The 10,961-nt window shown below is 40.2% G+C and overlaps 1 pseudogene; it reads right to left on the minus strand.

Annotated features, from left to right (window-relative positions):
* Positions 1–549: 549 nt before the first annotated feature.
* Positions 550–9,037, minus strand: LOC135569252 (NACHT, LRR and PYD domains-containing protein 12-like; annotated as a pseudogene).
* Positions 9,038–10,961: the final 1,924 nt, after the last annotated feature.

Genomic DNA, 10,961 nt, shown 5'->3' on the forward strand with positions numbered 1-10,961 from the left:
GTGTGTGTGTGTCTAGTGTGTGTGTGTGTGTCTTGTGTGTGTGTGTGTCCTGTGTGTGTGTGTGTGTGTGTGTGTCCTGTGTGTGTGTGTGTCCAGTGTGTGTGTGTGTCCAGTGTGTGTGTGTGTGTGTCCAGTGTGTGTGTGTGTGTCCAGAGTGTGTGTGTGTCCAGTGTGTGTGTGTGTCCAGTGTGTGTGTGTGTCCAGTGTGTGTGTGTGTCCTGTGTGTGTGTGTCCTGTGTGTGTGTGTGTGTCAGGTTATTATTGACACTGACAGAGGGACACTGATTGTGTCTCTGTCCAGTGTGTGTGTTCACTTATTTCAGGGACACTGAGTCACCATCACCCCAAACCCAAAACCCTGGATAGAGGGGCTCAGTGAATGTGGAGGTGAATGTGATCAGGTGGGTCAGTGTGTCAGAGGAGGCTCTATAGAAGGACAGAGTGCCGGCTGGCCAGTCCAGATACACTCCTACTCTGTGGGAGCTGGAGGAGGGGACGTCTATGGTAGTGAGATTATTATTGTGACAGGCATAGTAACTGTTGTCAGAGCAGAACAGACTCCAGGACTTGTCATTGTATCCAAGACAACAGTCATCACCCCCTCCTCTCCTGTTGATTCCTTTATATGTCACTCCTATAACAGCCCCTCCCCACTCCACTCTACCTCCCAGTAACAGCGCCCAGTCAGACCCTCTCTACACAGCACCTGTCCCCAGCCCTCAAATCTCTCTGGGTGATCAGGATACGGCTGCTTCTCTCTCCTCCATGTCACCTTTCTGTTCCCCTCAGACAGAGAGAGGAGTCTGTTTACTGTGTTTGGGTCCAGTGTGAGATCACAGACATCTGATGGATGAAACCAGACACAATATTAGAAATCATCATCATTCACATTAGAATGTTAACTCACTTTTCACTAATTCATTTAATGTAGATGTTTCTAGGTATCAAAAGGAGAAGTTAAGGTAACTTGAGACTTGTTGAATGATCATATGTTATACTGTATGGTAATATAAAACTCACTAATTCCCATTAATTGCACGCACGCACACACACACACACACACACACACACACAGTCAAAGCAACTCTTTGTAAACGTTGGTGTCCCTGATTTCTGCTTCTGTAGAACTACAGCTGATATTTAATATGACCAAGTAAGTAATGATGGTGGTATTTGACTTAACTTGAATTAAGACTTATTCTTAGTCATATTCTTCACAGCAGTCAACACTCACATTTTCTAAGTCCAGGTTTCATTCTGTTCTCTCCACCATGTTCCACACTGTAGCGGTAAGCAGAAGAACAGACAGTTATTGAGGGATACACACACACACACACAGGACACACACATGTATATAGCATATATCAAGCGAATGTTTGTCTGTGTGTGTGTGTGTGTTTGTGACCAGTGTGTTTGTGTCCAGTGTGTGTCTGTGTGTGTCCAGTGTGTGTCCAGTGTGTGTGTGTGTCCAGTGCTTGTTTGTGTGTTTGTTTTTTTGTGTGTGTACTGTGTGTGTGTGTGTGTGTAAGTCCTGTGTGTGTGTCCAGTTTTTCTGTGTGTGTCCAGTGTGTGTGTGTGTGTGTGTGTGTGTGTGTGTCCAGTGTGTGTGTGTGTGTGTGTGTGTGTACTGTGTGTGTGTACAGTGTGTGTGTGTGTGTGTTTGTGTGTGTGTGTGTGTGTGTACTGTGTGTGTGTCCTGTGTGTTCTGTGTGTGTCCAGTGCTTGTTTGTGTGTGTGTGTGTACGTTGTCCAGTTTGTCAGTGTCCAGTATGTGTGTGTGTGTGTGTGTACTGTGTGTGTGTACTGTGTGTGTGTGTGTGTACTGTGTGTGTGTGTGTGTGTGTGTCCAGTGCTTGTTTGTGTGTGTTTACTGTGTGTGTGTACTGTGTGTGTCCAGTTTGTGAGTGTCCAGTATGTGTGTGAGTGTTTGTGTGTGTGTGTGTCCAGTGTGTGAGAGAACACTGAACACACACAACTTTGTCCACATACAGACAGGACACTCACCCCCCCCCACACACACACACACACACAACTTTGTCCAAGTGGTGGTCAGAATGTTTGTCTTAACTAGCCTGATAAGTCCAACATGTCTGATATGAACATTGACATAAACCCTCTACATACTTGAGTTTCTCCAGTCTGCAGTGTGGATCCTCCAGTCCAGCAGAGAGCAGTCTGACTCCTGAGTCTCCTGGGTGATTGTAGCTCAGGTCCAGCTCTCTCAGGTGTGAGGGGTTTGACCTCAGAGCTGAGACCAGAGAAGCACAGCCTTCCTCTGTGACTAGACAGCCTGACAGCCTGCAAAGAGTCAAATCATATTAAAACCACACTGATATTCTTTGGTGGTGAAAATAGTGGCAGAATATTTTTTTCACATATTCAGATATATCAGTGTCCTGAAACCTTCCATATCTATTTATAAATGAATGTTTCATTATTAGAATTAACAAATGATCATATAGCATATATTGAACTGAAACCTGACATGAATGTATCATTAATATAAATGATCAAAGTATTGCCTGCAGATAGAAACATGTATAGTACAAATATTATAGTAGACTGACCAGACCAGTTTAAAAAGCAGTATCAGTCAGAAGACAGACAGTGAGGAATCAGATTTAGCAAAGCACCACATTTAAAACTGTAAGCTTCACTGTCCAAACACATATGGTGTGGACTATGTGTGTCTGGTAAACACATGTGGATCTGGTGAACAGTTATCACTTGTTGACCAACTACAGGAATACTGACCTCAGAGTCTCCAGTTTACAGTGGGGATTCCCCAGTCCAGCAGAGAGCAGCTTTCTCTGCTTACACTGTAACCTGTGCACAAATAACGTGTTGGGTTTAGCCTCAGACCAGAGAGGCCTAGAAATGACACATTTTCCAAGTATTGCTTGTAGATAGAAAGATGCATATTAACAAATATTATAGTAGACTGACCAGAGCAGTTTAAAAATCAGTATCAGTCAGAAGACAGACAGTGAGGTATCAGATGTAGATTGTATTGAGTATACAGTCCACACCATATCTATTTAGACAGTGAGGTATCAGATTTAGATTGTATTGAGTAGAGTCCACACCATATCTATTTAGACAGTGAGGTATCAGATGTAGATGTACTGAGTATACAGTCCACACCATATCTATTTAGACAGTGAGGTATCAGATGTAGATTGTATTGAGTATACAGTCCACACCATATCTATTTAGACAGTGAGGTATCAGATGTAGATTGTATTGAGTATACAGTCCACACCATATCTATTTAGACAGTGAGGTATCAGATGTAGATTGTATTGAGTATACAGTCCACACCATATCTATTTAGACAGTGAGGTATCAGATTTAGATTGTATTGAGTATACAGTCCACACCATATCTATTTAGACAGTGAGGTATCAGATTTAGATTGTATTGAGTATACAGTCCACAATATATATTATACTGACCTCAAACACATCCAAAATATTATCACTTTTTCAAATGGGAGAACTAGATACATAAAGTGCTTTCATTTATAAACAGTAAAATAAATATGTATGAAAATACCTTTAAATAAAAGGTGACATTCTGTACTGTCTCCCAATTTGAAACATTCTGTCTCAAATCCAAAATGCTGGAGCAGAGCACCAAATGTAAAACTGTAAGCTTCACTGTCCAAACACATATGGTGTGGACTGTGTGTGTCTGGTAAACACATGTGGATCTGGTGAACAGTTATCACTTGTTGACCAACTACAGGAATACTGACCTCAGAGTCTCCAGTTTACAGTGGGGATTCCCCAGTCCAGCAGAGAGCAGCTTCACTCCTGAATCCTTCAGGTCATTGTTACTCAGGTCCAGCTCTCTCAGGTGTGAGGGGTTTGAACTGAGAACTGAGGCCAACACTTTACAGGATGTGTCTGTGAGTTTACAGACAGTGAGTCTGAAACACAGAAGAAATACAATGACAGACAGGTTATATTAAAATATTTCACTTAGCTTTCCCTGCTTACACTGTAACCTGTGCACAAATAATGTGTTGGGGTTGACCAGACAGCCTGCACCAATAACAGAGGTACTGTAAATAAATGTGTCTCTATACTCCAGCATTTTGGATTTCAGATCAAATGTTTCATATGAGGTGACAGTATATAATGTCACCTTTTATTTGAGGATATTTTAATACATTTCTGTTTCAACGTTTAGAAAAATTAAATTAATTTAATGTATCTAGTCCCCCCTTTTGAAGAAGTCATAACTATTCTGACACTTAAAGTGATTAGACAAAAGTTTATCTGGTCCCATATTCCTCGAACACAATGAGACATCAAGCCTGTGACGCCTTGACTGAGAAAGATCATGAATGAATCATGAATAATAATGAGTGAGAAAGTTAAAGAGGCTACAACAAAACATGCTAACCTCTCACCATTACCAATAACAGAGACTACAACAAAACATGCTAACCTCTCACCATTACCAATAACAGAGGCTACAACAAAACATGCTAACCTCTCACCATTACCAATAACAGAGACTACAACAAAACATGCTAACCTCTCACCATTACCAATAACAGAAGCTACAACAAAACATGCTAACCTCTCACCATTACCAATAACAGAGACTACAACAAAACATACTAACCTCTCACCATTACCAATAACAGAGGCTACAACAAAACATGCTAACCTCTCACCATTACCAATAACAGAAGCTACAACAAAACATGCTAACCTCTCACCATTACCAATAACAGAGACTACAACAAAACATACTAACCTCTCACCATTACCAATAACAGACAACAACAAAACATGCTAACCTCTCACCATTACCAATAACAGAGACTACAACAAAACATGCTAACCTCTCACCATTACCAATAACAGAGGCTACAACAAAACATGCTAACCTCTCACCATTACCAATAACAGAGACTACAACAAAACATGCTAACCTCTCACCATTACCAATAACAGAGGCTACAACAAAACATGCTAACCTCTCACCATTACCAATAACAGAGGCTACAACAAAACATGCTAACCTCTCACCATTACCAATAACAGAGGCTACAACAAAACATGCTAACCTCTCACCATTACCAATAACAGAGGCTACAACAAAACATACTAACCTCTCACCATTACCAATAACAGACTACAACAAAACATACTAACCTCTCACTATTACCAATAACAGAGGCTACAACAAAACATGCTAACCTCTCACCATTACCAATAACAGAGGAGGTCTGATCTTTGTACCTCAGTAACTTTCTCATTCATCATTATTCTCTATTCATTCATGATTATTCATCATCATAGTAACATCCACATGAATGTAGAAGTGTTCAGAAACATCTTCTATTCTTACTGACAATACAAGTGAAGTGACTCCAAAATGACAGGACATTATTCACCATTCAGTTTCTATTAGGAAAAACATCCCAAACACAACCAAGACAAACTGCAAATTAATTCAACAAGTTAGTAGAATCACAAGCTTGATGTAATCACTGCAGGCATAGAATATGGGACCAAATACTAAACTTATGACTACTTTAATACACTATAAGTGAATATAACCGAATAATTACGACTTTTCAAATGGGAGAACTACATACATAAAAGTGCTTTCATACCTGATAATACTGACCTCAGAGTCTCCAGTTTACAGTGGGGATTCCCCAGTCCAGCAGAGAGCAGCTTCACTCCTGAATCCTTCAGGTCATTGTTACTCAGGTCCAGCTCTCTCAGGTGTGAGGGGTTTGAACTGAGAACTGAGGCCAACACTTTACAGGATGTGTCTGTGAGTTTACAGACAGTGAGTCTGAAACACAGAAGAAATACAATGACAGACAGGTTATATTAAAATATTTCACTTAGCTTTCCCTGCTTACACTGTAACCTGTGCACAAATAATGTGTTGGGGTTGACCAGACAGCCTGCACCAATAACAGAGGTACTGTAAATAAATGTGTCTCTATACTCCAGCATTTTGGATTTCAGATCAAATGTTTCATATGAGGTGACAGTATATAATGTCACCTTTTATTTGAGGATATTTTAATACATTTCTGTTTCAACGTTTAGAAAAATTAAATTAATTTAATGTATCTAGTCCCCCCTTTTGAAGAAGTCATAACTATTCTGACACTTAAAGTGATTAGACAAAAGTTTATCTGGTCCCATATTCCTCGAACACAATGAGACATCAAGCCTGTGACGCCTTGACTGAGAAAGATCATGAATGAATCATGAATAATAATGAGTGAGAAAGTTAAAGAGGCTACAACAAAACATGCTAACCTCTCACCATTACCAATAACAGAGGCTACAACAAAACATGCTAACCTCTCACCATTACCAATAATAGAGGCTACAACAAAACATGCTAACCTCTCACCATTACCAATAACAGAGGCTACAACAAAACATGCTAACCTCTCACCATTACCAATAACAGACAACAACAAAACATGCTAACCTCTCACCATTACCAATAACAGAGACTACAACAAAACATGCTAACCTCTCACCATTACCAATAACAGAGACTACAACAAAACATGCTAACCTCTCACCATTACCAATAACAGAGGCTACAACAAAACATGCTAACCTCTCACCATTACCAATAACAGAGACTACAACAAAACATACTAACCTCTCACTATTACCAATAACAGAGGCTACAACAAAACATGCTAACCTCTCACCATTACCAATAACAGAGAATACAACAAAACATGCTAACCTCTCACCATTACCAATAACAGAGGCTACAACAAAACATACTAACCTCTCACCATTACCAATAACAGAGGCTATAACAAAACATACTAACCTCTCACCATTACCAATAACAGAGGCTATAACAAAACATGCTAACCTCTCACCATTACCAATAACAGAGGAGGTCTGATCTTTGTACCTCAGTAACTTTCTCATTCATCATTATTCTCTATTCATTCATGATTATTCATCATCATAGTAACATCCACATGAATGTAGAAGTGTTCAGAAACATCTTCTATTCTTACTGACAATACAAGTGAAGTGACTCCAAAATGACAGGACATTATTCACCATTCAGTTTCTATTAGGAAAAACATCCCAAACACAACCAAGACAAACTGCAAATTAATTCAACAAGTTAGTAGAATCACAAGCTTGATGTAATCACTGCAGGCATAGAATATGGGACCAAATACTAAACTTATGACTACTTTAATACACTATAAGTGAATATAACCGAATAATTACGACTTTTCAAATGGGAGAACTACATACATAAAAGTGCTTTCATACCTGATAATACTGACCTCAGAGTCTCCAGTTTACAGTGGGGATTCCCCAGTCCAGCAGAGAGCAGCTTCACTCCTGAATCCTTCAGGTCATTGTTACTCAGATCCAGCTCTCTCAGGTGTGAGGGGTTTGACTCCAGAGCTGAGACCAGAGAAGCACAGCCTTCCTCTGTGATTCCACAGCCTGACAGCCTGACAAAGAGATCATCATGACTTCACAAACACACTGTTTATTTAACACCAGTAGTGTAGAAGGACAATGGCAGATGCATTTGGTTAATTATCCAAAACAACATATAGATTCATCTTCCGTCTCCTAGAATTGTATGGTCATAATGTTATACTAATGTGAAAATCAATGCATTTATTCAATATGTTTTTCAATGTAATATTATATACATATTATAATACATATTTTATAATGAATATTTCTTCCTGATGATTAGTTCTTATATGTCATTTTATTTACTCACAGAACAGCTCTGGAGGCTTTGACCACTGGCAGCAGCCTCAGAAGACCTTCCTCTGATCTGGAGTATTTCTTCAGGTCAAACACATCCAGCTCCTTTTCTGAAGTCAGCAACACAAAGACCAGAGCTGACCACTGTGCAGGTGACAGGTTGGGTTTTGAGAGACTTCCTGATCTCAGGTAGCTTTGGATCTCCTCCACTAGAGAATGGTCATTCAGTTCATTCAGACAGTGGAACAGATTGATGCTCCTCTCTGGAGAGAGATTCTCCCTGATCTTCTCCTTGATGTACTTGACTGTCTCTTCATGGCTCTGTGAGCTGCTTCTTGTCTTTGTCAGTAGACCTCGTAAGTGCTTCTGATTGGACTCCAGTGAGAGGCCCAGAAGGAAGCGGAGGAAAAGGTCCAGGTTTCCCGTCTCACTTTGTAAGGCTTTATCCACAGCACTCTTGTAGAAAGTAACTTCAGTAACTTTAGGCTTCTCTCTGAACAGCAACAAAAAAGTATTGGACATTGATTGATTCCCATTAGATTCTCATTGTTGTTGATGAATGAGAGGAACACATATACAGCAGCCAGAAACTCCTGAATGCTCAGATGAACAAAGCAGTACACCTTGTCCTGGTACAGCCCACATTCCTCTTTAAAGAGCTGTGTGCACAATCCTGAGTACACTGAGGCTTCATTGACATCAATGCCAGCCTCTTTCAGGTCTTCTTCATAGAAAATCAGATTGCCATTCACAAGCTGTTGAAAAGCCAGTTTTCCCAGTGACAGAATGCTCTCTTTATTCCAGTGTGGACCTGTCTCTTCTTTCCCAAGATACTTTTCATTCTTCTGTTTGGTATGAAACTCCACAAGGTGTGTGTACATCTCAGTCAGAGTCTTGGGCATCTCTTCTCTCTTATGTTTCAGCATGTGTTCAAGGACTGTTGCAGAAATCCAACAGAAGACTGGAATGTGGCACATGATGTGGAGGCTCCTTGATGTCTTTATGTGTGAGATGATTCTGCTGGCCAGGTCCTCATCACTGAATCTCTTCCTGAAGTACTCCTCCTTCTGTGGGTCATTGAACCCTCGTACCTCTGTCACCTGGTCAACACACCCTGAAGGGATCTTATTGGCTGCTGCAGGTCGGGTAGTTATCCAGAGGAGAGCAGAGGAAGCAGATTTCCCTTGATGAGATTTGTCAGCAGAACATCCACTGAGGTTGACTCTGTGACGTCCCAACAGATCTTGTTCTTCTGGAAGTCTAGGGGCAGTCGGCACTCATCCAGACCATCAAAGATGAACAGAACTTTGTACTTGTTGTAGATGGAGATTCCTGATTGTTTGGTTTCCATTGAGAAGTGATTGAGAAGTTCAATGAAAGTGTGTTTGTCCCCTTTCATCAAATTCAGCTCCCGAAAAGGGAATGAAAATACAAATTGGACATCCTGATTTGCTTTTCCTTCAGCCCAGTCCAGAATGAACTTCTGCACAGAGACTGTTTTTCCAATGCCAGCGACTCCCTTTGTCAGCACAGTTCTGATAGGTTTGTCTTGTTCAGTTAAGGGTTTGAAGATGTCATTACATTTGATTGCAGTCTCTGGTCTTGTTTTTCCTGGTTGTTGTCTCAATCTGTCTCAGCTCATGTTCATTATTGACCTCTCCTGTTCCACCCTCTGTGATGTAGAGCTCTGTGTAGATCTTATTGAGAAGTGTTGGGTTTCCTTGTTTAGCGATCCCCTCAAATACACATTGAAACTTCTTCTTTAGATTAGATTTGAGTTCACGTTGGCAAATCACAGCGAGCTCATCTGAATCTAGAAATAACACAGAGGATATTAATATTATGTCTGTTTTAATGTCTACAGTATTGTAGGACTGTTATAAAGTTTTACATAAATAATGTATTCTCTTAACTGACTGTATAAATGTGCAAATTTTTCATTAATGCATTACAGACTGGTGTGACTGATTATATTATTGATTGGTATTATTGATGATAAATTATTAATGTTCTCTCTCTCCCTCCCTCTCTAAATTAATCACCACAACACATCCCTGCTGCTACTTGATGAGGTCACTAGGTGTTGTGTTAAGGCTGCTACAATATCATTGAGTTACACAGCTACTTTAGCTGTACTTTAGCTACAGCTTTTAAATGTTATAAAACATCATTCAACATGAGGCAGACAGATCTTACATTTCTCCAGTGTGTCAGCAAGCTCCTTCTGGTTCATTTTCCTCAGGATGTGCAGTGTGATCTTCAGAGCCCCCTCTCTGGCACTGCTCTCCTGCTTCTCATCTTCAGCATCCACCACTTCCTTATCCTGCTCCTGACTCTCAAAGCCTTCTGGGAGTTCTGGACTAAGAATCCTCTTGAACATCTTCAGCTCGTTCTTCACAAATGTCATAATATTCTGTTCAAGCAACTGAAATAAATAAAGTAAATAAGTTAAGCAAGATAATAAATGCTTTGTCATTAACACATTAATGAATGATTGACAGATCAACTTTACTTGAGGCAAACAAAAACAAATGTACATAACAGGACCACATACACTGAATATGGAGGCCAGGTCTGTTTGATGACTCTGGGAAGACTGAACACTGAGAATCTCTGACTCTGATCTCTCCTGTTGGTTTCTGTGGACAAAACATGAGATTACATCTCCTCACCCAGGGAGTACATTACATTACATTTAAGTCATTTAGCAGACGCTCTTGTACACACACACAATGTTGAGGAAAGATTTGAATGGAGAAAACTGATCTGAGAGCAGCGCTCCCTTTCTTTCCATCCTATCAGTAAACAATACATGCTCCTCAGACGTGAAATACCTTGCTGCTGATCCAGTTTCAACTGGTCTAACACTGTGATTATTATTATTTGACCCTGACTGGTTTTCTGTACATTTGAAAATCTTGAAGAACGATCTGAACTTAAACCATGTACTGTTATAATCTCCACTTCATGGCACAGCTAGGAAGAGGACTGGCCACCCATCATAGCCTGTTTCCTCTCTAACATTTCTTCCTAGATTCCTGTTATTCTAAGGAGTTTTTCCAAAACACTTCTACATCTGCATTGCTTGCTGATTGGGGTTTTAGACTGGGTTTCTGTATAAGCCCTTTCTGACAACTGTTGATGTAAAAATATCTTCTGGGATGGGTTTGGGGTTTAAATATCTTCTGGGATTGTTCACTA

Source organism: Oncorhynchus nerka, unplaced genomic scaffold, assembly GCF_034236695.1.
Source record: "Oncorhynchus nerka isolate Pitt River unplaced genomic scaffold, Oner_Uvic_2.0 unplaced_scaffold_1173, whole genome shotgun sequence".
Taxonomy (NCBI): domain Eukaryota; kingdom Metazoa; phylum Chordata; class Actinopteri; order Salmoniformes; family Salmonidae; genus Oncorhynchus; species Oncorhynchus nerka.